This window comes from Haliaeetus albicilla, chromosome 13, assembly GCF_947461875.1.
Source record: "Haliaeetus albicilla chromosome 13, bHalAlb1.1, whole genome shotgun sequence".
Classification (NCBI taxonomy): Eukaryota; Metazoa; Chordata; class Aves; order Accipitriformes; family Accipitridae; genus Haliaeetus; species Haliaeetus albicilla.
Genome location: NC_091495.1, coordinates 30,627,287 through 30,654,531, shown reverse-complemented (window position 1 = coordinate 30,654,531; position 27,245 = coordinate 30,627,287). Strand labels below are relative to the sequence as shown.

Below are 27,245 nucleotides of genomic sequence, written 5' to 3'. Positions count from 1 at the left end.
ACTGGTGAAATACATTTCTGTGCTTACATTCCCCTCACTGAACTTTAAACATGCAAAAATTAACCTTTCATCTGGTGCTACTCTGTGCCAAGAACAGGGGAACTGTTTTAATAGATAAATAATGGATTCCTCAGCAATGAGCACTCCTGACTGCAAACACATAAAGAAATTAGGTTTAATTAGTGCTGTGTACAAATCATTACCATTTTTAAGCTGTGTAAAAGCTACAACTTAAATAATTAGTTTATGTACTACTAGTCTACTGGTGACTGCCTCTTGTATCTGCTTGCACTGGGAAGGCTGACAGCAGAGCATGCTGCTCGCCGTGACTCAGCCAGGGCACAGGTTCGCCTGGGTCATCTCAGGCCAGAGAGCATAGAATAGACTCAAAGTGCTGTGTCTCGCTAAATGAGGGGAACCTCAATCCACCCCACTCCTATCAGTTTGATGCCAGTGCCAGCAATAGATGCCCAGAGCCTGGAGAGGGATTACAGGTCAGCAGGAGAGCACATGGAGAGCAGTACAAAGGAATTCCAGGCAGGCAGTCGGTGTCATCCTGGGGCCCAACTTAAATGCCTCTGTGCAAACGCACGTAGCACGGGGAATAAATATGGGGAGTTAGAGACGTGCGCACGCCTGCAGGGCTGTGGTCTTATTGGCATCACAGAGACGTGGTGGGATGGCTCCTGTGACTGGGGTGTTGGAATGGAAGGGTACAGGCTCTTTTGGAAGGACAGGCATGGGAGACAAGGAGGGGGAGTCACCTTCTATGTCAATGACCAGCTGAGTGCATGGAGCTCCCAGCTGGGGATGGATGAGGAGCCAACTGAGAGCTTATGGGTCAGTATTAAAGGGAGGGCAGGGACAGGTGACATTATAGTGGGGGTCTGCTACAGGCCACCCGACCAGGACACCCAGGCAGATGAGGCCCTCTATAGACAGCTAGAAGCAGCCTCACGTTCACAAGCCCTGGTCCTCATGGGAGACTTCAACCACCTCAATATCTGTTGGAGGGACAACACAGCAGGGCATAAGCAATCCAGGAGGTTCCTGCAATGCACTGATGATAACTTCCTTTTCTAAGTGACAGAGGAGTCAATAAGGAGAGGTGCGGTGCTGGACCTTGGTCTCACCAACAAGGAAGAGCTGGTGGGGAATGTGAAGCTCAAGGGCAGCCTTGACTGCAGCGACCATCAGATAGTAGAGTTCAAGATCCTTAGGGCAGTGAGGAGGGCATACAACAAGCTCACTACCCCGGACTTCAGGAGAGCATTTTGGCCTCTTCAGAGATCTTCTTGGTAGAATACCATGGGATAAAGCCCTGAAGGGAAGAGGGGCCCAAGAAGGCTGGTTAATATTCAAGGATCACCTCCTCCAAGCTCTGATGCATCCCAACAAAGAGGAAGTCAGGCAAAAATGACCGGAGGCCTGCGTGGATGACCAAGCGGCTCCAGGACAAACTCAAACACAAAAGGGAAGCCTACAGAGGGTGGAAGCAAGGACAGATGGCCTGGGAGGGATACAGAGAAATTGTCTGAGCAGCCAGGAATCAGGTTAGGAAAATTAAAGTCCTGATAGAGTTAAATCTGGCCAGGGACATCAAGGGCAACATGAAAAGCTTCTATAGGTATGTTGTTGATAAAAGGAAGACTAGGGAAAATGTGGGCCCTCACTGGAAGGAAACAGGACACCTGGTTACCTGGGATATGGAGAAGGCTGAGGTACTTAACTTTTTTGCCTCAGTCTTCACCGGCAAGTGCTCCAGCCACACCACTCAAGTTGCAGAAGGCAAGGGCAGGGATGGGAGAATGAAGAACTGCCCACCGTAGGAGTAGATCAGGTTCAAGACCATCTAAGGAACCTGAAGGTGCGCAAGTCCATAGGACCTGATGAGATGCATCCACAGGTCCTGAGGGAACCGGTGGATGAAGTAGCTAAGCCACTCTCCACCATATTTGAGAAGTCGTGGCAGCCAGGGAAGTTCCCACTGACTGGAAAAAGAGGGACATAACCCCCATTTTTAAAAAGGGAAAAAAGAAAGACCCAGGGAACTACAGGCCAGACAGTCTCACCTCTGGTGCTCAGCAAGATCGTGGAGCGGATCCTCCTGGAAACTATGCTAGGGCACATGGGAAATATGGAGGTGATTGGTGACAGCCAACATGGCTTCACTAAGGGAAGATAGTGCCTGGCAAATTTGATGGCCTACTATGACAGGGTTGGTGGATAAGGTAAGAGCAATGGATGTCATCCACCTGGACTTGTGCAAAGTGTTTGACACTGTTCCGCATGACTTCCTTGTCTCTAAACTGGAGACAGGGATTTGACGGATGGACCACTCAGTGGGTAAGGAATTGGCTGGATAGTCGCACTCAAAGATTTCCAGTCAACGGCTCAATGTCCAATTGGAGAGCAGTGACGAGTGGCATTTCTCAGGAGTCGGTATTGGGACTGGCGCTGTTTAACATCTTTGTTGGTGACATGGACAGTGGGATTGAGTGCAGCCGCAGCAAGTTTTCCAACAACACTAAGCTGTGTGGTGCAGTCAACACACTGGAGGGAAGGGATGCCATCCACAGGGACTGGGCAATCCCAAGCACAAATACAGGCTGGGCGATAAGTGGAGTGAGAGCAACCCTGCAGAGAAGGACTTGGGGGTGTTGGTTGACAAGAAGCTCAACATGACCCAGCAGTGTGTGTTTGCAGCCCAGAAAGCCAACCGTATCCTGGGCTGCATCAAAAGAAGTGTGGCTAGCAGGTCAAGAGAAGTGATTCTCCCTCTCTACTCCACTTTTGTGAGACCCCACCTGGAGTACTGTGTTCAGCTCTGGGGCCCCCAACATAAGGGCATGGACCTGTTGGAGCAGGTCCAGAGGAAGGCCACGAAGATGATCAGAGGGCTGGAGCACCTCCCCTATGAGGACAGGCTGAGAGAGTTGGGGTTGTTCAGCCTGGAGAAGAGAAGGCTCTAGGGAGACTTCACAGCAGCCTTCCAGTACCTAACGGGGGCCTACAGGAAAGCTGGAGAGGGACTTTTTACAAGGGTGTGTAGTGATAGGACAAGGAGTAATGGTTTTAAACTGAAAGAGGGTAGATTTAGATTAGATGTAAGGAAGAAATTCTTCACTATGAGGGTTGTGAGGCGCTGGAACAGCTTGCCCAGAGAAGTTGTGGAAGTCCCATCCCTGGAAGTGTTCAAGGCCAAGTTGGATGGGGCTTTGAGCAACCTGGTCTAGTGGAAGGTGACTCTGCCATGTCAGAGGGGTTGGAACTACATGATCTTTATGGTCCCTTCCAACCCAAACCATTCTATGACTCAATGATTTGATGATTCTAGGGAGTATTTAAGTACAGATTTTTTTCTTCCCCTTGGTGGACAGCAGGCTGTGAACAATTCTGTGAAACCATACATTTGGGCTCCTTTTTCATTATGCTTGTCCCTGGCACTGACCCAGGCAACCAAGCTGATGCTTTGAGGGTAGCGGAGCAGGGTGTGAAAGGAAGAAATGGTGACCTTTTGACTCAAATTCAGGAAAGCAAATAGCTATCGTGGCTTAAAACAATCCTCTTCCCCTAGTAACCCACCTTCCTCCTCACCCCCAGTTAGGGACATTTTGGAAAGGAAGGCAGAAGCAGATGTGTTTGTGTGCCTTGCTCACTGCAGCTCAGCCTGTTGTACTGCTGCGATCTCAGCCTTGCTGGTGGTTAAAGATCACATGTCAACTGGGAATATCTTTTCATATTTTCTGCCACTGTTATGGCAGTGGTGTTTGACAGAAAGGTGTCATGGACAGGTGGGACAGCAACCTCCTGAATTGCCCTGTCTAAATTCACAAGATTCATCTGCCACAGCCCCCCATGACTGTGATTACTAATGCAATATAGGGCTTGAGATCACTCAGAAGTTCAAAATATTCTGCTCAGTATGTCCAGCTAATTATTTTTCCATCTTTTCTTCCACTGGCAGTCATCAATATGTGTATCAACAAGATAAAAATTGTTTGATTTTCTAAACTATTTAAACAGTTCAAATAAATTACCACTCTGTAAAAAAGGAAGTCTGGCTGGCCTATTTCTCATAGACACACATCCTAATTGTTCCACTGTTTTATTTTGGTGATTGCCAAATTCAAGAACTTCCTTCAGTACACAGTTTGCTGGGGCCAACACAGAGGTCTGTTTTTGCAATGACGCGTTTAGGTAATAGATAAAAATCCAAGATCATATGTCAGAGATAGAATGAGGGCTTTTTTTTTTTTTTTTTGGTGGTTGGACATTATGAAGAATTGAAATATAGAAGTAGAAGAGATGGAGAAACAGAAGCTGTCAACAAAAATGACAACAAGACAGAGGAGGATTTCTAAAGGCTGTGCCAAAGAAACAGTTGGAGAGAGAAGAAGGGAATGAAAACCAGAAGATGGTGTCATGGGCACCAACAGAGAATAATATTTAATGAAAGAGTGTTTCGGATGGTACTAAGACATCTGACAGGTCCAGATGGATGAAGCTGAACAGCTTCTGTGGTTTGGTGAAGAGGAATCCATGCAGATTTCAACAAAAAAAAAGGCCTAAAAAAATGGAACTGGAAAATAAAGTCTCCAGGGGAAGCAACTAGAGCAGATTTACAGTTGAGAGATAAAAGATGGGATGACAGCTATAGAAAAACTGGAGCTGTGCTGATATGGGTTATTAAAAAGGGTGAAAAATAACCTGTGATGACGTAAAGACCAGAAGGGGTGCAGTGCAGGGATGCATGAATGGGTTGACCTGTGGTGAGGCAAGCTGTTTTCATTTAGAAAATCTATGACCACATGAAACAGCCCTTGGACCAAGAACTTCCGGGTAAAAAATTTACCCATCAATGAATGAGGGAAATATGTCTCAGATTTCTAAATATGTGCCAGTTGGCTGCTTTGTTTCTCGTATGTCGCCTGTTAGTCTATGAGAGATTATCGCATTGGAGTTTACTCCTGCTTTACGTTTAGAGCCTGGTGTGTCTGTTAATGCATCCATACATGGAAAAATTAGTGAGAAGAGAAAGAGAGAAAATAAATGAGGGTGCAAGGGAGATCAGGATAGCAGCTGCGTCTCTAAGGCAAACTGGAAGGTGAGAGAAGAACAGTTAGGACATTTCTAGGCCTCTGACAAGAGAAAAAAGAAAAGAAATGTTGAGGAAAGGAAAGGCAGCTAAGCTGAGGAGACACAAAAAGCCCCAGATAATGTTGGGGATGTGTTTTGCAGAAGGAGCTGTGAGGCTGGGGAAGGTGGGTCAGTCCAAGGCAGCAGGGGTACAGGAGCTGCTGCATCCTGCTCTGCCAGGCTGGGAGAGCTGTGCAGCCCGGGCATCGGCGGGACCAAAAGGGTGATGGAGGCCGTGCTGTAGGCAGACTAGCCACAGGATTTCAACCGCTGATACTCTAAAGTGTTAAGCTTTTATATAGATATTTATATGTATACATTATTATTATTGAAAAGTATTAGACACAGCATTGAGAGATGGTAAATTTCAGGGAAGCTCAATTCCAACTTTAGAAAATGAAAGTTAAAGATAAAACCCAGGCAAGTTGAAAACGTAGTAAAAGTTTAGCAATAACCCTTCCTTGACCTTCTGTCCGCATAACACAGATGGTGATCAAAACACAAAACCATGTGCAGAGGGTAGACTCAGGCATCTCATTCTAGGGACACAGGATCAAGACAGAACTGGCATAGTCACGTAAGTAGGGGAAAATACTTTTCACTGTGTTTAATAGGAAGATTTCAAAGTGGAGGGGTCCATAGTTCACAAACATCAGTTGAAACTTGCAATACCCTAGAAGCTGACAAGCAGTACTGTCTGAATACATATGTAAACAAATCGAGGTCCAAGAAAGTTAGGACATATGGTTTTAGACAGTTTTAAGTACTGGATGATAAAACTATGGTTACTGTGATGTAATTAATGAAACTTTTGCAGGCACATGCTTCCTGTGGTCCTGGATGTTTCTGATTGCACAAGTAACGTAATGTTTGTTTGCTTAATACATTACATCAGAAAGGGAACAGCTTCTGAAGCAAAGCACACTCTATTCTTTAGAGTTTTCCTGTTATCCTGTTACTTTCAGTAACTTCTCTCATGTTTTCTTTTATTTATTTTAATCTCTAAAATTAATTCAGTCCACAATATGGAATTATTCCAGAGTGCTCTACCATCTGGTTTTTCAAGGGGTTATATGAACCAGTCAAGTATGGCTCAGAAAACATGAACACTTAAAAAGAAGAGGGTTTTTCAGAGCACTTCAATTTGTCTAAAACATTTGCTTGAAATTTACCAGAAATAAAAATCTGTGTCCAGAACCTTTTGCATTCAGAAATCTTCTGTAAAATTTGCCAAACACTTTGACTGGGTGAAAGTGAAAGCCAGAGCGGCAAACATAGGAGCATGCAAAACCAGCCCTAATAGCTTCAAAACACCTTCTTGCATGTGCATATTCTTGTGCTTAAGTTTCTTCTTAGAACAAGCCCAGCGTGAATACAAACAAAAGACAAAGCATTGATTTTCATTCAGGGAAAAGCTAACACATCCCATATCTAACAGGTATCTAAGATAAAGCCCAGCAGCTTTGGCTCGTATTAATAGCTATTTCTGTGTTTGATTCCATTTAGGTTACATTTTGTATTAAATTAATTACTTGATTTATAACTTGCCAAATATTTCTTTTACAGACCCAGTATTTCAGGACCTCAACACACCAGAAATATCCTTTAATAATGTTTTCAAGTTTATAAATAGCAAACACAAACCCTGCTCCGCACTTCTACTTCAATCCAGACAACAAGTAGGAAAACAGTGGGTTTGTATTTTGTGATTTTTTTTTTGGCTCTCTTATGGCTAATACCGTCCTGATTGCTCCACATTTCAGAAAAGCATAAGGGCTAGACCCATTTATCTTAGCCTTAACTGCACCTCCAGATACTACATCTAGCATTTAGTAGAGATCAGAGGATGACAGGCCATTTTGATAGCTAATACCAATGAAATAAAAATTTATCCAGTTCTCCCACCTTTCTTCCGCGTCTCTTCTAATTATACCTCCTACATATATGAAAACAGAAAAAATGATGCAGGAGCTGGTGGTTTCCAGACTGGTAGTCAGAACTTTCATTAGCTTTTTAAATTAATGATTTTGCAGTTGTCCTTTTGTAGGTGGCAGTGCAAAGCAAGGCTCACATGTTGTGTGATACAGTAATTAATGACTTCATTACAAGAAAAAAAGAACTCATTTAAAATTGAACATGCATTCTTAATCCTGATTTTCTTAACTTTTGACTGCCTGTTTTTGCACATTAGTAATATTCCTCTGTTAGATAATGTAATGCACACAGATATGAGAGATATTTGGTTTTGGCTGGTTTCCTTGTAGAATATAGTCATTCCAAGCAATCTATAGGAGGAAATACTGGAAATACAATCACAAGACAGCAAAACAAAAAAGCCATTTTGTCATTTTTAATGACATCCACAGTGAGCATGTCATTGAAAATGCAATGAATAGTCCCATAGTTTTGTCAGAGAAATATTCATCAAGAAGCATTTCACAAATTCTTTTTTCAGCATTTAATATATGCAAAATATCATAAATCAAGCACAAGTTGCTGCCAGACAATCAAGAGAATGAAAACTACATTAAAGAAATGCCATATGTAAATAAAGCAGATTGTCAGTGGTTCTTAAAGATATGTTGTGAATAACAGGAACATTTGTTCCCGTATTGCTCACTGTATCCAATACTATTTAAATGTGGCTGAGATTTCTTACCAGGTGATATATATCTCTTCACGTAATATAATTCAAAGTGACCATGGGGCTAGACACTTTGCAAAAGTTAGGACAGATCTTCAGTAGTCAAAGAACTGTACAGTCTGAAGAGCTGATAATCTGTTAAACCAAGAAACTTTACAATTGCAGACAGCATTATTAAGAATTGGTTCAATATTCTTGAAGGAAAATATGAATGGCTGATAAGATAGTCAAGCTCAAGGTCCATTTGCTTTTCCAAAATTGTTGCTATAACTAGTGTGTCAGTCACCCTGGACTGCTGTCTCTAGTAAGGATGCACAGGTGTTAGCTTATTGTCTACAGCAGCTGCACAATGTATTGGTTTAAGCAGTTTAAACTTTGTCCTTACATATACTGGATTTTCATTAAAATATTGATATGACAAAAGTTCCTATGTGAACCCTGAGAGCTGAACTCAGTCTTATACCAACCCAGCCTAGAGCTGTACCTTTAACTGAATCATACATATATATATATATATTTATCAAATATTAGAACCAGTATCAAGGCTTATAAAAATGCATGAAATATATATCAATAAAGCAGGATCTTTGAACCTAGAAGGTAATAGATGGAATTCATTTGAGGAATTTGAGTGTAACTTGAAATTACTAACTTTATGAATTGTGGTCATCCCAGTAGCTGTTTGGTATTGGAGACTTAAGGGAACTGGTTGCTCTACCTACATCAGTTCTAAACTAATGGCTGTGCTGATTCTAGCTATTTATTCATAATCTTCTTTGGCAAATAGGCTCATTCCCTTTCTGTCATCCTTCCTGGAAGGTAAGAAATTTTTTTACTCATTTTTGAATGGTATCAACCACAGCAGAAACTGAGCAGGAGGACAGAATGTCTAGATCATTTTGACTTTTCTTTTTTATCCTTTTCTTGATTTGTAGCCTGATTTTGCAACCTTTAATCACATGAGAAATACTGATCGCAAGTTAGTATTAATATTGAGACAACTTCAGGTGGTATTCATGAGTACTTTATACTGGATTCTTCCTTTAATCTTTCAAATAAAATAAAATCTAGAAATACCACTCCTTTGATAACAATGTTTTCCTGAAGTTTCTTTCTCTTTTTCCTCTATCAAGATGTGCTTTGCTAAGGCTACTACCTTGTTCAGCTATCTCATATCAAGTAATGTCACTAGCAGCTATTGCATATGTTGTGCAAACAAACAGTTCAGAAAATTAAATATTATTTTAAAATGTACATAACTTATCAGTAGTAGCTCAGAAGCAGTGGCAGCAAGCACAGAAACAGTGTTTGAATTAATAAGAATTATAGCCTTTGGGTTTTGCGTGCTCTTTGAATTCCAGGAATGTCTTTACCATTTCATCCTAAATGTCAAAGGTAAATGTGAAATCTTACCATTTTTTCTTTCAGAAGAGGTACATTTTTACAAACTTTGTTTCATATTTTGCTGTTCTTTTTCAAGTATTCCAGTTTATCATGGACTGATGTCGAGGTAACGCTCAGCTGATACTTCACACACTTCTTTTACCTGTATGACAAACTTAGATCAAAAATTGGTATTTCTCTATTACCACTGATAGCATCTAGTCAGCACATTGAATATTGATCTTTGAGAAAGGAATCCTTAGACTTTGGATAATATCAGTGCAACCGTCTTCCTTTCTGATTTTAAAAATTCCCATGCTATGTAATAACCAGGGTTACCTCCCTCTTCAGGGTTCACAAATGTCTCCAAGAGAACGGCACCGACCCCCTCTGTCCGTGATTTGTCCAGGCTGGATTTTTATTCACATACGGTGACAATAACAGTATGGAGAAGGGAATTCCTCCTTCAAGGCAGAAAGAACCCACTACTCTCATGGGGTTAATTAAACACCATCCGTGAGCATCTGCTTTACCGGGTGTGATGCTAGGGTTCGCTGTATTATGGAGTGGAAGGACTGTCTCACAGCAGGGTGGCACTGGCAGCTTTTAAGGACTGTGATTCATCTGCCTGACAAGAAGCCGTCTGAACATCTGTCTGTAAAGATGCATCACTAAGGATAGTTCCAACATAGAGGAGGACCATGACCCTAAAATATAGTGGCATTATTTGTACTTGTTATTGGCTGAGTATCCAGGTCAAACTGTGTGCTCTTTATGAAAAAACAGAATGTATTATTTGGCACAGTGAAGTACAAACAGATTTGAAGTTATTTAAGTTGCACCTCTAAAGCCTATAGAGCAAAGTTCACCCCAATTCACAAGGCATTCTCTGCTCAAGACATCATATGATCTCAACACTACGAACATTTTTGCTTGCAGGAGTTACAAAAAGAGGTGAAGAGATTTTAAGGTTATCAAACCAGAACTTACTCCACATTCAGATATTGTGGTTAGCTAATGACAGCTCGCTCTAAACTAGACATATAATGACAGGGCTTAAATGTTGTAAAGAAGAGTGAAGTTGCAACTAGTTTTCTCTGCTGTGCCTTTTTCATTTATATAGACACCAAGAAGCTTTAAGTACCTTGAGTGCTGGAACGGTGTTCTAGTGCAGGCAGACTCCAGTATAAAAGGGAAAAAAAATTTGCACAGAAATTTTCTCTGGCAAATCCACAAACTGCTAGAAGAATTTTAAACAACTATGTAAAAATAGGTTAGAGAACAATTCGGGCAAGAGAAAGTCTTGACATGTCAGATTGTTGCTAGGAATCTGCTGGGCAAAGAAAACTGTCCTTTCTGTACTTGTCTGCATCTTCATTCTATGGCTCTAACTAACTAGTGAACAAACCCTGAAATATTAATGATATGGTCATTGAGAGAAATATAACAACAGAAATATATGAAATAAGCTTTGCACTTTTAGGAAGATTTTTATTTATTGAAACATTTCATGTTGCACTGATTTTTTTGAAAGCAGGACACTTTACATACTGTCTTTTATAATCATAAGGTGGAGGAGAACAGTGAAGGGACAACAAAGCTTTGTAATCCTTTTGAGCTACCTTGGGCTAAATTTTGAGTCATCCTTTCTTAGTTCTATGAGACTGTTTTGAAATTGAATAGAAGTTTTGTTATAAATGTAAATGGTGTAAAACCTTTGCTCGAAATGATGTTGAGCACCATGTTTAAATGCATTTTTCCTTGAAATAAGACTCTGAGCAATGATATAGTGATATATATCTATGGACAGCTCAAACTCAGCTTGCTACCCCAATCTCATTGGTTTGCTTAGGACTTTGGTACCTTCAGTTCCTGTACAGTAGTCATCACCAGCAGCTCTGGGCTCTCAGTATGATTTTCTCCTGCATGGTGTCTGTTGGTCTCCAGGCAGGAATGTAGCGTCTGATCCTTGAGGATCAGATGGCAGCTGAGCCGTTGTGCTGAGCAGGGCACTAGTACCTAGGAGTTAGGTGCTCTTGTTCTGTTGGGGCGTGAAGTCCAAAGACGACAGGGCTGTCTGTCGTGCCCATCCATATTACTTTCTCTTTCCTACAGTCTATGTGCCAAGTGTCAATGTTGTCTTGGTAAATTTTCTAACAAGCTTTCTAATTAAATGAAAATGAGGTTAGAAAACTTCATGTACAACTTAAGGATATCTTTTTCTTGTGGTAGCTCTGCCATAGCGGCAACTGTTTTCATGAATAACAAATCCTCCCTTGGATTTCATATTTAGAAGAAGGGAAAATGCCTCTACATTTGCTGTTTTCTGCCTTGTTTAGTGTCACAGAGTTCTGGTAAAAAAAGATTTTTGGAGACCAATGCTGTAGACATTTTTCAGAGAGGTTGTTCAGAATATGCAGGCAGAAGGTGATTAAGGAACTCAAGTAAAATGCCTTTTCTCAGTGGCCCAGCTTTGCCTGCAGTAGCTTTATCTCTTAGTACCCTACACAGAGATGATTTCTTACAGCCCTGGATGCCAGAGTTTTTGCATTTCCCAAGTGAACTTCGGTTTATGTTGCTCCCACAAGCAATGCCCCATCTGCAGTGCTGCCACAGTCTGACACACTGACTTGTGCTTTCTGTTAATTTAGTCAATCCTTTCGCTGACCTTCCAGACAAATGTCAGGCACTGTTTCTTCTACTTGTACTAGATTGAGTGCTCTCTGTTTTTTGCTTAAGGAGTCTTCCATTTTCGATGTAATAGATTACTACCCTTTATAATCACTTTTCCTATATTTCTTAGTGAGTGGAGTGGTCTTACTTAACTTGTCATTGCTGGCACTGGCCCATTTTCTGCCATTACCAGTGGGCCTGTGACAATACAGATTTTTCATTTCCACTGTAAAACCAAAGCAGATGCTAAAAAAAAAAAAAAAAGAAAAACAATACAGTCAAAAGATATTTTGCTAATTCTTAATATGAAGTGTTGTATTTAACTTGAAAAGGCACCTTATCTTAAAAGTGCCAAAAAATTAAAGCAAAGAAAATGGGTCTTGATTTGCCAGCCTTCTAGAGGAAGTGGCCGTTATGCTTCTCCTTGATCTAATAGATTAAGCAGTCACATTATTTCTGGGAAACTCAGGTACCAAAATGTTCTGTCATGAGTTAAATATCTTAAAGACTGTTCTAAAACACCACCTGTGGTCCTTTCTGTTGGAACTGCTCCACTTTGAATAGACCACCGGGTATGTATATTGTAAAAGGGGAAATTTCAGTCTAATGAGTGGGACCATAGTGAATACAATCTTGGCCTGTGCTTCAGCAAATATTTTTAGATGATGTGTGTCTAAGTATATGTATATATGTACACAACTGTCCATGTACATGCATGTACATATATATGCAGACAATATACCCATATATGCATATTAGAATATGTAACCTCCCCCCCAAACTTACATGTATAAACACATAAAAATACACCTATGCAGACACATGTACTTATAGGTTTTTATATATTGCATGATAAATAATGTTTCATGCTTGTTTATGTGAAGGCAGATCAGGAAGGTGGGTAGCACCCCTCAGCTCATGGCAGAATCACTGCAGGCTCACGGATGCAGCTCAAACCCCTTCCCAAGGTGGGAAGGGCAGAAGCTGACATCTGCACTCACACTGGGTGCTCTGATAAAGTACCATTTCTAAAAGTGCAGAGTCACTCTTCTGTTTTGTGAAGTCTGTAAAAATATTTTCCAATAAAGCCATGGAGTAATTTAACCCGAGTTTGGCAATATTCAGCCCAATACTGCTGCACTGGAGCATCTTCACTTACTTAAGGAAGGATCAAGAAGAGCTGCCATATTATTTGTATTCTTTTTCATTTCATCTTATTCACATTAGTTTGAGACCCACTGGCAATCCATACGTCCCTGCCCACTAAACTCGAGCTCCCACTGTTTCACCCTATTGCAACCAGTTTTTAATGATCTTTTCTGATGGGTAAACCTTTAGGACCAATATTTTCTCTTTTGTACTGTGAAGCATTGCCCTGGTGAATCCTCCTGACTTGTTTTCAGAGATTTCATCCTTTCCTCTATCATTAAAACTTTAAGAGTTCTTCAGTAACTTCTTATTTTATCCTCTTCTATGAATAAAATTATTTCCTGAAACATAGGGCAAGGTGCTTATTTTTTAATTTGCATGAATCAGAACGATTCCCTTAACTGTGAGGTATTACAAATGCACACTAACACTGAAAAAATGAGTCATTAGTTTGGTCGTTATCATACCATTCCTTCAAATCTTTTTTTTTTTTCTCCTTTGATACAGAATCTTTAAGGTTGTATGTATAATATGATTGATGCCTCTCATGTAGTGAGAATTAACACAACAGGATTAGTAGTTTGCAGTCATTGAACCAGCGTAGTTCAGTGTGGTTTACCAGTGTAGTTCCATGGAATATTAAATTCATTGAGTAGATTGAGAAATCTAAAAAGCAGAGTTTGCAGTAACATCTAGAAATGTCACCCAACTTACAATACATATGCAAGTATGTATTCATACAACCTCAGTGACAAACAGCTCTGAAAATGAGCTGTACTGCTTAACAGTACCAAGTGATGGCTTGCTGACTAGCAAGTCAGTTTAAAAAGAAGTCTGACTGCAATGTTACCTTTTTGGAGAAGGAATTGTAGCTCATTATATTAGTAATGCAAACACCATGAAAACAGAATTTGCTCTGAATGAAATGACTATGGTGAGGCAGGACTCAGTCATGCCTTTGAGGCAGTGAACTACAGCAGGAGCACTGCGAGGTTACCAGAGGCACAATGCCTGATAAATTTTCCAGGAAATCAGACTGGAACTGTATGCTCCAAGGATGCTGCTCTGTGATTCGAAAGGTCTGGGTTCTGTTTCTGGCTCTGCTACAGATTTCCTCTAGGCAAATCACTCACATCTTGCTGTGCCTCAGTTCTCCATCTGTAAAAGGGAGATAATGATTCCCTGCCTTGCAACGGGTTTGTGAAGATCAGTTCATTAATGTTTGAAAGGTGCAGTGCTGGAGAGCATATCACTGGAGAGCAGGCTGGGAATACAGCCTCAGCAATACCCCCTGAAGCCTGTGAAGCACATGCTCTTTTGGGGAAAGAATACTCTTTGTTTTCTCTTCCCCAGGTCGGTGAGAGTGGCTGCAGTCTTCCCACTTCAGACAGTGCACAGGCTGGGGAGAACTTGCGGTGAAGGGAATTGCCTGAACATCCATTTGAAGACGGAAGATGTGAGAGGAGTCCTCTTTGTGGTTTTCTTACTCTTGTCTCTATCCAGGTTGTGCTCGGATTTTGCCCTTGAGACTTTTTGATATACAGAACTGGCTGACATGGTGAGAGATTTATCTGCTTTTTTTCCCCTTCTATCTATCCATGGCAGAATGCAGCAACTCTTGCTTGCTCAGTAAGCAAACAAAAAATGGAAACTATTCCCTTCCCCTCCCCCTGCAGTGTTATTATTCAAACAATGTTTAAATGACAGCATTTTTAAAAACTGTAAAACTGTGGAGACCTACAAGATTAACAGAATTACTATGTTATCCAGGCCTGACATCTCTCATATACCGCGTATTCTAAAATAAATGACCAAGGAAAATGTTACATCTGTTACCTGTTGTTATGTTCCAGAACTGAATTTTCACATCCTCCCTCTGTAAGTTTTAGTCTTCTGCCCTCAAAAGCAGCCAAGAGGAGGTGGTGGATTCTCTCAGGAAAAATCCATCCAGAGACAGTGAGGGGGCATTAGGCCGCGGACACTTGCAATATTTTACCCCAGAGATATTACAGTAAGTAGCAGTCAAAAGATCCTTTGTGAATAGTATTTGTCAGGAAAGGGCCAATGGTAGAATGAACTGTCTGCAGTAGCTTTGTGCTATTTTAGACGAAGATAAAGTTCAGCCTCACAGTTTCTCTGATGAAACGATATTTGCTGTAACCTTTTAGGGGTGAACACTTTTATCTGAAAACATTGTGAGAAGGCAATGCTGAAGTAGAGAGACTCAACAACATTCAAATTCATGTGGTAGTCTTTGTTTCCTCAGTAAATTCAGCTGTGGGAAGAATTCGTGCCTTTCTTACAGAGAATGGTCCTGTTCTATGTGGTGATCATCCTGCACATAAAGTCTTTCAGTGCAGAATTTATTCAAGCTTCCAACTTAAATCATGTAAAAAATGTCAGGTAAGTGAAGAGATGAAAGTGAACACATCTTGACTAAGGTGTTAATTAGTTTGAAGGAAAAATTACTAGTAGCATGCCGACAGCATGTGGGTGGTTTCAATGATAGCTGACAGCTTCTCTGGGAATATTCCCCTTTTTCCCTTCTAAAAGATGGCCCCAAATATCCATTTTTGGAAGGGTATGGGTTTGTGAATATTGCATCTGTGGTTCCTAGAGAAATTAGATTAAGGAAATGCAGTAATATTATAGTACTTAAATTCCTTGCTTGCTGTAAAAAATCTTCGTAATTGGTGCTATTATATAAACAGGCCTGTGAGATTATTTGAGAACATCTATTTCTTTCATTGCTTACTTAGCAGAGGAATAAAATCTTGCAAACCATCAGTCTCCACACCTTGAAAATGCAGCTCTTCTGCATAATTCTTGTACCCCACTCATTAATAAAATATCAGAGTGCCTTCTACTCATATTAAGTGACAAGATTAACATCTATCAGCTGCAGTTCTTTCTCTTTTTTCCCCTTGACGTTAATGTTTCTTTAAAATAGTTTAATTGAGATCAATGGGAATAGTTGCAGAATGAGGTGCAATTCAATGTGATGCAAGAATTGGGATTGATATAATAATGAATAAGTGGGATAAAATGAGAAGAACAAGTGACTTCTTTGCCCATCTGTGCACTAGAGAGCAAAAAAGAGGAATTCTGTATTCCCCTCACTTCTCTCGCTTCTGCAGCCACTAATCAAGCTGTGTAAAAGCAAACACAATGAAAGCAGGTTGCATCTGATGGCAATAATGCAGTATGGGATCCTTACCCTGCAGCCTGGCTTCTGTTCAACACACCATTTAGCCATAGTGGGAGACCGGCAAGACCTCTGTGTTTTTCATGTACTTAGAAAAAAAAAGAACAAAGACCCTGATGTTATATTGTTTAGGCTTTCCAGCACTCCTGGAGTGGAGGTCTGTGCTCCATACAAGCACTGGCTGGGATGGTATTCAACCATATGCTTAGTCTTTTGTGCTGTGGATATATTTTTCTGTGTTTACTTATTCATAGATGAAAAGAGTGGATCAAAACAGGCACAGAATGTCGTGCAGCACAGCAAGGAGTCTGAAGTAAGGCACTACTACAGGCAAGCAGGGTGGAATTTCATCCTTGGTGCTTACCCATCAAATTATTACATTAAAACTGCACGTGATATCTGTCAGGGTGTTTAATGTTAGTGAGCCAAGGCAAATTATGTCTTTTTTCTCTCCCGGTAGTCACTGAAGTTCAACACGAAGCACTACCCTGGTGTCAGAAAGGTAAGTGAAAGCTGCTTTCATTTAGGTCTCAGGCAGAGGTGTCTGGATGGGGCCAGGACCGCGGCCCGGCGAGGGGCAGGAGGAGCAGCTCCACAGCCCAGCTGTACTGGAGACCACTGGCGGGGGAACCTCGGCCATGTTAGCAGGTCTACAGTACCGTCTATAAAAAGGATGTCAGCTCTTGATGTCTAAGACAACTGATAAAATAATATTTAATATTGAGGTACATAGATATAAAGACACTGGAAATCATTTTATGTGTAGATCTTCATCCTCCCTCTTGACAAGTGAATACGTAATTTCCCTGGCTGAATTCTCCCACACCATGTGCACGGAAATGCCTGTATGTCCAGGGATTTCTGTAGACAGCTAGGAAAAGCAAGTGTGAAAGACTGATAAAATTCATTCCCTTCTTTCCAGTAACTTTCTCAAATTCTTCTCAGCAATCGTACACTTTTAAAATTGCAATTGTTGCACTGTTTTCAAATAATACCATTCAAATGCTAAAGCATTCTGTCAACAATTTTATTTCCATTTTTCTCTTTGCTACATTATGCCCTGAAATTTTATCTCTGTCTTCGTGCCTCTTTTTCTATTCTTCTTCAACTTTAAATTAATTAAAAAACGTATCAGTAGAGAGGAGAATCTTAAAATAACGGGGCTTCACATGTGTTGTATAATGTCCCACTTATCTCTCATCTGGTATTCTTTGCTGAGGCTTTAGCATCTAGATCAAAGTGTCACCTGGCTTCTATGACTGCTGAGCACCAGCCTCAGAGTAACAATCTTTGATTCTCCTTAAATTCAATTGCATTTGGGTAGTTTAACTGATACAACACTTGTACTTTGCTTGCAGCACCTGTTTTGAATAGTGTCTCATACATTTTGATATAGTCATCTATGTTATTTTGAAACAAAAATCTGAAGTGAAACACTTAAAACATTTCAATGCTACAGAGGCATTTACCTATAGACCTGAGTAACAAAAGGAATAAAACAAAAAATACAAATTAATCTTGCTCCTCTAAGCCCTGATGATCAGCTCCTTGCATTTAGGCAAATGAAACTCCTATTGAACTTGGAGGTACATGATTGTTGGGTGAAAGTGTCGTAAGTGATAGAAGGCATAAAAACCTAGGGAGGCAAGTGGGCCTACTGAATGATTCCTGCTCACTCTTTCAACAGTTAAAAATAGTATTCTTTAACAGTTGTTTGAAGTAATAATAGCCCACCTGAGTGGGCTCTGTCAGATTAATATGTTGTCTAAATGTGAGCCGTTGTGTTTTACTCATGATCTGTGAAGAATTATATCGTGTGTAGATCAGCTGTTGCCTAGAAGTCTGCTTGAAGTTCAAAACTCACCTTTTCTGAAATGTTTTTAATTCAATATAATGTCTTAGTCCATCTACTTGAAATTTGAATAAATGAGCTTCTTAAACACCTATTTTGAGCCCGCCATTTATTATTTACATGTTCCCTACTGAACAAGTTATAAGCATAGTATTTTTTCCAGTTCCATTTTTTAAATTAATGAGTTCACACTTCAGGATTTTTTTTAGTTACTCATACAAATGTGGTTGTTCCAATTTCTTTTCACCATTACAAAATTGTTTTCTAAAATATAATACAATGGAAACTGTCACTCCTTTCCACCGGAACATATCCCAGATGGTAAAATTAATTTCACCCACCTAAAAAAGTGTAATAGGACTTTTCTGAGTAAGTTTTGACAGATTGGAAATTTATCCACATTACATTATAAATGTCATTTTGCTCTGTGAGTAACATCCCAGCATGTTTACCTGTAGTTATAACCTCCACCTGGCAGGAAGAAACAACATCAATCCCAGCTGAGAAGAACTATCCCAGAAAGGGGATGCTGAGGGCAGGAGATGAGGATCCTCCTGAAGGCTAGTCACAAACAGAGGTCCCGGGGGGACCCACTCTTGATGGGGGCAGGCTCCTGAGGCGGCACTGAGCCCAACAGACTGTTTTCACAGAAACCCACATTAGCTGACGGGGAGGCGAAACCCCTGCTTCAAGCAAGTAGGTGGAAAACTAGTTGGTCTTTCAATGATGATCTGCCCCAGATGTGAGAGAAGTAAGGTACTATGTGAGCAAAGAAGCACTGAGACATTTGTTCCCGGCTGGAGTCCAGTGTTGCTGTGTCTTTGCGGGGGGGCCCTTGGCCGTGCAGCGGCTCTTTGCCTATGGGGTGGGTGCTGCTGGGCAGGGAGGCTCTGGGCACCAGTGCCCTGGGCAAGGGGTTGTCCAGGCTGCTTGGGGAGGGGTGGCATCAAGGTTTACTGCATCCATCTCCATCTCAGTCACACTCGCTGGTCTTGGAGGACTAAGGTTTGCTGGAGCTGGACGATGGAGGTCCAACAGCTGGTTTCTGAGGTTCCTATAAGCCCCTGAGGAGAAAGGAACAGGACTCACTGCTGGTTTTGAGGTCTACACAACACTCCCATGAAGCTGCATCTGTTAACAGGCATCTCAAAAGCAGCAGTAGCCTTGTAATGAAAAGGAAGAAGTAGGAATCCCTGGCAGTAGGAGAGAAGCAGCAATATGCATTGACTAAAATGGCTTAATACTCACAAATGGGCCAAAAACAAGTAACAGCAATAAGACATAAGACGGCCACTCTGGTGAACATCTGTTCCTCAGGCTAAGTGATCCCATTTACTACAGGGAATTTGTTTCCTTCATGTGTTTTCTTCATAGAATGGTTTATCTGCAAAAAATCCTTCTGTATGGGTAAGATATAAATGATTACAACCAATGCTCAATCTTTTATTATTTGTGGAATAGAAGATATTAAATATAGCTATGCAATTTACTGTTTATATAAATTACATACCTATTATTTATGTGCATTAAAATAACTCTTTCCAGCAAGGGCTTGTATAACCTTAACCTGTAAGGCCCATGTGAATTTTCTTCAGAATCTTTACTAGGTAGTTATTGCAAAAACATAGGACCAGTAGCTGGGTCAACTGCCTAGGAAAGTCATGGGGAGAGTTTCACATAACGGGAATTCCTGTCAATTTACTACTGTACTTTGATACTGGAGAAAAGTACAGAATTTTTTTTGTTTCCTACAAAGTGATGTATCCTTTTGATATGAACCATCTGTCAAGCCTGTAGCTGGACCTGCCTCAGATATTCCCAAGAGTCATGCAACTTCTAAAATAGGAAGAGTTGTGGAGTTAGTTAGACATATTTTGACTCAGTGTAAAAAGCAAGAAAATTTAGAGGGAATTGCGGGCAGTTGGTAAAAAGTTAGTAGCATAGGAAAGTTGAAATTCCCACTTGTATGAGGTGGCAGTACAAGAGGTCATTACTTAACCTGATTCAGGGAACACAGGGGCAACCCTTACCTTCACTGTGAGCAAATAAATAGGCTTTTGTTTCCATCCACAGAAACAGGCTTGTCTTTTTACAAATTCTGTGGATATTCATCTCTCTCTCTGTCTATGACTCATTCTTTATAGACATTTAAAAAGCTTTAATCATCTAGTGAGGAAGACTAGCTAATGCTGCATAATTTAAGTGACCAATCACACATCATGGAAAAAGCCAAAGTAGCTGGCTGAAGCTGGTTTTTCAAAGCCATTTATAGATTCCAGTTTTCAAGCCATGAGCCAAGTGCTTCTGGAAAAAAAAAACCTTACAAAAAAAAAAAAAAAGAGACCAGAATTCAGATCAATCTATGCATGAAATGTTTAGGAATGGCAAAATGTGTTGAAAATTTTGGAGATTTATCTGGAATGAAAAGAGGAGTAACGGTGCCCTGGAAAGTTAAGATGAAAACTGAGAGTACACACCCAACCCTGTGCTGAGCACTAGCAAATAAAGCTAGCAAATAAATAAATCTCGATGATTACAGGCATCATAGGTGCAGTTAGCGATGCAGTTATGAATTAATTAAAGTTTTCACTGTTACTTTCGCTGACTGAAGGAAAAGATCAGCAAAACATACTGATTCTTCCCAACATCTTTGGGTTGGAATTTGGGAAATCTGGATTCTTGCATCGGAGCGATTTTGTTCCAAACATGCTTTCGTCCCTGCAAAAGGTGAATTACAGCCCCTTTGAAGGCACTGAGCTCAACTCAGGACAAACTATAAAACTGGATGTCCTATGAATACACAGTAGCTTATATTAAGTTACCTAATGGTCCACTGGGTAGAATCTTAATCTCTTTGTCTGTATTTGCTGTCTCAAGAAATGAGGATAATAAAAATAATAATACTTTGAGGGCTTAAGCAATAGGACTTCTGTGATGCATGGGACTTGGTGCTGGCAGGGGTCTTCTGTAACAGTGTCATTCTGGAGTGCACACTGGGTCCTCTGGTTGGTTTTGGACATAGAAACAGTCAGTAGCCACAGCAGTTATGATTAAGTCAAAATGTTGTGTGTCTGTTTTGCCCTAGCAACACTTTCACTCAGTGTAAAATAACACATCAATAGTGTTATTTTATAATACTATTGTACTAACTAGTTACTAACCATAGTTAGTGCATGTTACTGATTAATAGTGTTTGTGACAGAATACCATACTAGCTCAGTTGTTGTGTGATACCCACAACAAAGCACATTTTTACAGAACTATAACAACTGAGCCAATTGCCTAGATCACAGCCAATAAATTATACTGCCGCTACAAACTGAACGGTATTTAACCATCACACAATGGATGTTTGAGAATGAGGTGCTCTAACTCCTATTGTCATTGCTATTGTTCTGACTGAAGACAGATGTTTAACTATGCCAATATATGTCAGTCTTTCAGCCTAAACGAAGAGCAAAAGTTTTCAAATAAACTGCAATGGAGTAATTAAACTCATCTGCCTGAAGCTTAAAGCAGATAGCTTGTGATTTATGCACTCGAAGTAACTCCCTTGCACAACTTTTCTCCTAGTGCTCTGTTATAGTCTGAGTAGGATTAACTACATCATGGTAGAAAGATTCCTGCCAGGTAGTATGAGATATGTTGTAAAGCAGAGCAAGCTTCTGTCTGGGAAAAAAAGAAAAAAAGTGCCTGTGTTTTTTAGGGTTTGGATTTTTTTGCCTTTTTTGACAGTTGCTTTTTACACTGCAATTCTTCTTATGGAAAAGTTTCTTAGACGTGTACCTTTGGTGGTGGAGCAGCAAACAAAAGAACCTCGAAAACCAAGCAGAGGAATGCTATCAAGGAAAGGAAGTAAGAGATGGTTAGTAGCCGCACACCAATACTGAATGGTTTTTTACCTCTGTACCAAAAGTGAAACAAAAATTCAATAAAAGGATATTTTCTATAGCTGTTATGAAACAGATTATAAAAGATTAACTTGAATTTTCCAGAAAAGTACTGTACCTTCCTTGCAATAAATGCATCTGAAAAGTAGCAGTGTTCAGATCTTCCCAATGAAATTTGAGTTGCTTGTCAGATGTGCAGAATAGAAAAGCTGTAGAGTTAAAAAGGGAAAGGTTAACAGTCATTCTGACTTTCCTCAGCCTCTGTTTGGTCAGTAAGAATATTAAAACTGTCTGCCTTATGCTCTGTAGCGTAGTGAGCCAGAGTTATCAGGGATAAAGTGCCAAGGTCCATAAGTTCATAGGGGCAGATAGTACTTTACCACATCTGAAGATCTAAAAGACCTAAGTAAGACTGATATTATTTTGGGGTTGCAGTTAAGAACATGGAGTACCTCTACAAGAATATTTAATAAAATCTGTTTTCTTCTCTGAAGAATTATGCATATCCATCTCTCACATATAAACCAGCCTTTAATAAATAGGTCCCGAGTACTTATTCCTACACTGCAGTTAAGACTATCTTTTGTCTGGCAAGACCATAGTTTCCAAAGCTGTAAGGTATCTGGAATTACAGAGACAGATGTTTGTGGTAGGGTGAACACGGACAAAATTGTATTATACTGACAATATTCAAAATGTAATTGAGGGAGACAACTTGGGACAAAAATCTTTAAAAACTTTTGAACAATGGAAAGCCAGCAAAAAATGAACCCAGCTGCTAACCAAGAAAAAGACTGAGCCTGAAAAATAGGAGGAGGGGAAATAAAATAAAGAAAGCTTGTGAAATGATTAGGTAGTTTCTTAATAGATTCATTGTTGAGCTTTGCATAAAATATTTTAATTCTGATAATCAAATATATTCTGTATATATACAGAAAGATCTGATGGTTCTGGAATTGAAAAGGAAGATATCACTTTCTCATTTAATTTGTCAAAGCACTCTTCAACATCACAGTTTTATCTGATTCTCTAAACTCAAGGTTAAGTTAGGGAATTCTTTTTTTTTTAAAAAGCTTTGTTTGTTTGCTTTTACACAGAGATCCTATAAAGCCTTCGTATGGAGGATTATCCTGTGAGAAGTTATGTTATGAAAACATCCATAGTATCAACCATCAGACGTAAAACCTCCAAAACTAATTTGATTTTCTGCCTGCCTAAGAATCTTCTAGATCTTTTCTGATCTGATTAATGGAGAAAAATGCTGAAACAAAAGTCAAGCTTTTTCACTGAATTACATACAGAATGAGGCAGGAACCTCTTGATCATATAGATATGTATGAGAAGATATATACCAGAAATGGGAGGAAAAACCAGAAGAAACATATCATGTCACAGAATGATACAGCTCTTCAGAGAGACCTCAGTGTTTTGGGTAATCTGATTAAATTTCATATTTATTTTATGTATATAAAATTCATATTTTAATAAATATATATGCATATCTATACATATACATAACCCTGACTTATTATACTAATGAAGGGTGCTTTTGTGGGTTAAATCCATTGTTATGGCCAGTAGAAGCTCTGAGCAATCTTAAAATCATTTTTGCTGATGGAAATAGAAATAATGTATCTTTTTTACAAGTAGCGGGGGAAATGGACTTTAGCACTGCAGTAGCACACACAACACAGTTGGTTTTATGGTCTTATGGTACTTACATACACAACTCCACTTTTTAAGCAAGCACGATCATCCATCTATTAGACATACCCTGTGCCGTAGTGACCATCTCACCTATTAGTGACAAACACCTGAAAATGATTAGCTACAACTAACATTAACTCCAAGAGTTACATAGTCACAGAAATATCACTGTAAGGATGACTTAAATACCAATTCTTGCAGTCAGATGTCTGTTAAGTAACATTGCTGACAAATTTCTTTTAAGTACTGAACCAATGGACTACATCTATTTTATAATCTGTTGTTTTAACTCATAAGTATATAATAGTGTTATAGAAATTTTTACACATTCCCTGAATAGGAAGAATATACAAGCTATTTTTATACAGTAATTGAGCTGCTCTTTTTCTGCCTTGGTTGTTCTTGATATTGTTAATGAGTCAGGTGATATATGAAAACTCTCAGAATGGAAATGTGTTTGCAAAGTGATGTAAGTGATGAATGAGGTGAATGCAGACCCGTTACTCGCCAAATCCCATAATATAATAATGGAGTAAACAATAAAGCTATTACAAAATTTAAGACAGATAATAGAAAGTAGGGTTTTTTCTTGGTGAATAGTAAACTTTCAAAATTTGTTGAGCTGGGAAAAAAAAAAAAGCTGAATGATATTACCAGAGGTTCAAAAAGCACTAGGCAAATTCATAGATAAATGGTTCATAATGGATATTGAGGGGAACAGGCAGGAGTGTGCCCTCCGCCATCCCTAGTACTGCACTTGTGAATGATGGAAAAGTGTAAGAGCAATGGACCCCTGGTAGCAGCTGGGGTGTTAGTTATTTACATTCTCATAAAGGACTAGCAGACAGAGAAATTATACGATTCGGATGCCAAAAAATACCACTATTGTCTAAATACCTTCAAGATCTCTGCGGTTCCATGTGACACTTAAGAGTTGGGCTGCTCAACCACAGGGGTGAATGCATATTGCTTTTTTATTTCCTTTAACATTGCTTCTTTTCACAGTGTATTTTATTGGATAAAAAAGGCTTACCAGATTGCTGGGTATACGTAAGTGTCTGGCTGTACTTCTGATGGAAGAGTAAAGGCTGGGTGCCTCTTGTGAGCTGCCCTTCACCATGCCAAGTCGTGGTGAACACGGTCATCTTTGTCCTTACTGAGAGGAGCTCCCAGATCAGGAGCAAAATGATCTCATGAGGAACCACAATGAAATTGCAGGGTAGGGCTCATCTGTACATTGTACACTCCAAGACTGGTCCTAGTTGATGAAAAGAGAGAGTCCATGCATGTTAAACCCAGGAAGGGTCTAGGAGAAGGACAGGAGCACTGGTATGAACCAGCACTCCCAATTCAATGGTGTGCTCAGCCAAAACAGGGTCTTAGGCAGAGCAGTTTATGCATTATGAATATTGGATGATGAATTATCTAGAACTGTTACCTCTGTACATTAAAGAGATTTAACAAGCCCTATTAAGGCTTACTTTTGTCCTGTTTATTCCCGTCTGTTATTCTCAAACCTGCACTCAGTAGCTCTCACACAGACATTTCAAAACAGCTTCCATGTGGTAAACAGCGGGATTTCCTCCAAGCAGTGTTAAAGGAACCTAAACACAGGCTGATCCTGTCCCTGCTCAAAGGCAGGTTACAGAGCAGGTACGTGGATGGGCTTCACTGCAGGCCTCCAACCAGTAATGAAACAATTTTGTAGTGATTGCTATGGTTTCACAAAAGCTCTTGTCTCTTTAGACACAGAAATTTCTCTTTCACCTGAGTCTACAAAGAGGATGTCAAGGAGTTGATCTTTCTAACTGTAAATTCACGTTCTTATTACTGCTAAAACACTCCTTTGGGTTTTCAAGGATGCCAGACTGTGGACGTAGCCCAAAGCCAAAGACGCTGCTGACCTCCGGAGTGCTGCTCCCCGACCCTGCAGTGCTCCACACATTTCTCTCTCTTTTGGTCTTTAACGGTCTGCGGAGGAGCTGAATTTGGAGAGGTAAGGAGGTCAGTCCCAGCAGCAGTGGGGGAGTCATGGCTGAACAAGGGATACAGGTTGAAAACATTATGGTGCAAATCATTAAAGACGCAGAGAAGAAAACTGAGCATCAAAATGTTAGAAAGTCTGTTCATTTCCTAGGACACAGACAAAAGATCCTTTGCTTTTAGTGCAAAATCCTCATGCAGAAATTGAAGAGAGATTTTTTTTAATGCAAACAGTGAACGCTGTATCCATCTCCATCTTTGTGAGGTACACCCAGATTAAATCAAGTGAAGTCATCAAGCTGCAATGGAATAATTTGCTTTCTGCAGGTTTTGAACTGTGTCTGAATACTCTCTAGAGATTTTTGTCATTCAGCTATGTCATTAAAGACTATTTTTCTGATGAAAAGAGCTCTTTCTTTAAAGTAGTTTTTTGTCCATTCCTTTAAGCCATAGCCATACATTTTTCACAACATATTACCTTGCTACAGAGGGAGATTTCATCATTACCAATTAAGATTAAGCAGCAGGAACACAGAAATTGGGAAATCAAGATAGTACTGCTATACAACTGACTTTAACATTACAAATAAAGAAGAGAAACAGGAGCAGAAGAAAAACAGGCAGTTATCTGAATTAATATTTATTTCACATATTCTATTTACTGTCAACAGGTCTTTCAAGCAATGGCAAAGTGATTAACTTCTCCATTTCTAACTGAAAAGTATATTAAATTTTTTTTAATTTTTAGTAGAGAGATTCCAAAGCTATATAGAATATTTCAATCTATTCATGTTTAATGTTAAAATTGGCAAGGAAATTTGCATTGAAAGAATTTTATTCATAATCATTTCATAGGATGGTAATAACAAAGTTTCTGTTGCAGTCTTTTCTAGAGTTTAATAGAGTGAAACAGTAGCACAGGTTTTTGCACATCAGCAGAAATATACACGCTCATGTTAAACTCTCCTAAATATATGGCTCTGAAAATTAAACTTCCTGTGTCCCAATCTAATGCCTGTTTAATCCTCAGAATGCATTCGTGCCTCTTGAGGTGAGAATTTACAATACACTGCACTGAGGACAAGAAGAATGCTAACACTGTCTGGAAGGCTATTCACTTTTCTGCATAGCACAGGTTTTAAGTGACCAGACATAAAAGCTAACCAAGAACCCAGTCCCACCCAATGCAGTTGTGCCTCTCTATGAGAGATACCCTGGATCCAAGCAGCTCAAACCCGCCAGCTCCTGTTTGCCACTTTTTAATCAGAAAGCATCACATTTGAGGTCATTTACGTCAAACACCCATGTAGTCAAATGATTCAGTCCACTTACCCTCGTACTGGACTCGGACTTTTGTATTCAAATTCAAAAGAAATAAAGACTTTCTACCTTTAGTAGCATGTTTCAGTGTTTAATCATTTTTCATTTTAAAAAATAGGTCTTACATATTATTTCAGATTGTTTTAAACTTCCAGACATCAGCTGTTGCTAAACCTTTCTCTGGCAGAATGATTTTACCTTCAGAACCACCTATTCTTCATCATGAAAGAAACAATATCACTTGCTTGTACTCCATATGTATTGAATAGTAATTATTTATTTTTTTTTACTACACAGGGA

The 27,245-nt window shown here is 39.8% G+C and overlaps 1 long non-coding RNA gene across 1 annotated transcript in view; it reads left to right on the top strand.

The window, feature by feature from the left end:
* LOC138688646 (uncharacterized) overlaps window positions 1–18,139 on the top strand; it is a 33,951-nt gene extending 15,812 nt beyond the window's left edge. Inside the window, exons 3-5 of the long non-coding RNA XR_011327530.1 lie at window positions 6,706–6,818; window positions 14,342–14,546; window positions 16,721–18,139. This is a non-coding gene — a long non-coding RNA (uncharacterized lncRNA). The remainder of the gene's footprint in view (window positions 1–6,705; window positions 6,819–14,341; window positions 14,547–16,720) is intronic.
* The last annotated feature ends 9,106 nt before the right edge of the window (window positions 18,140–27,245 follow it).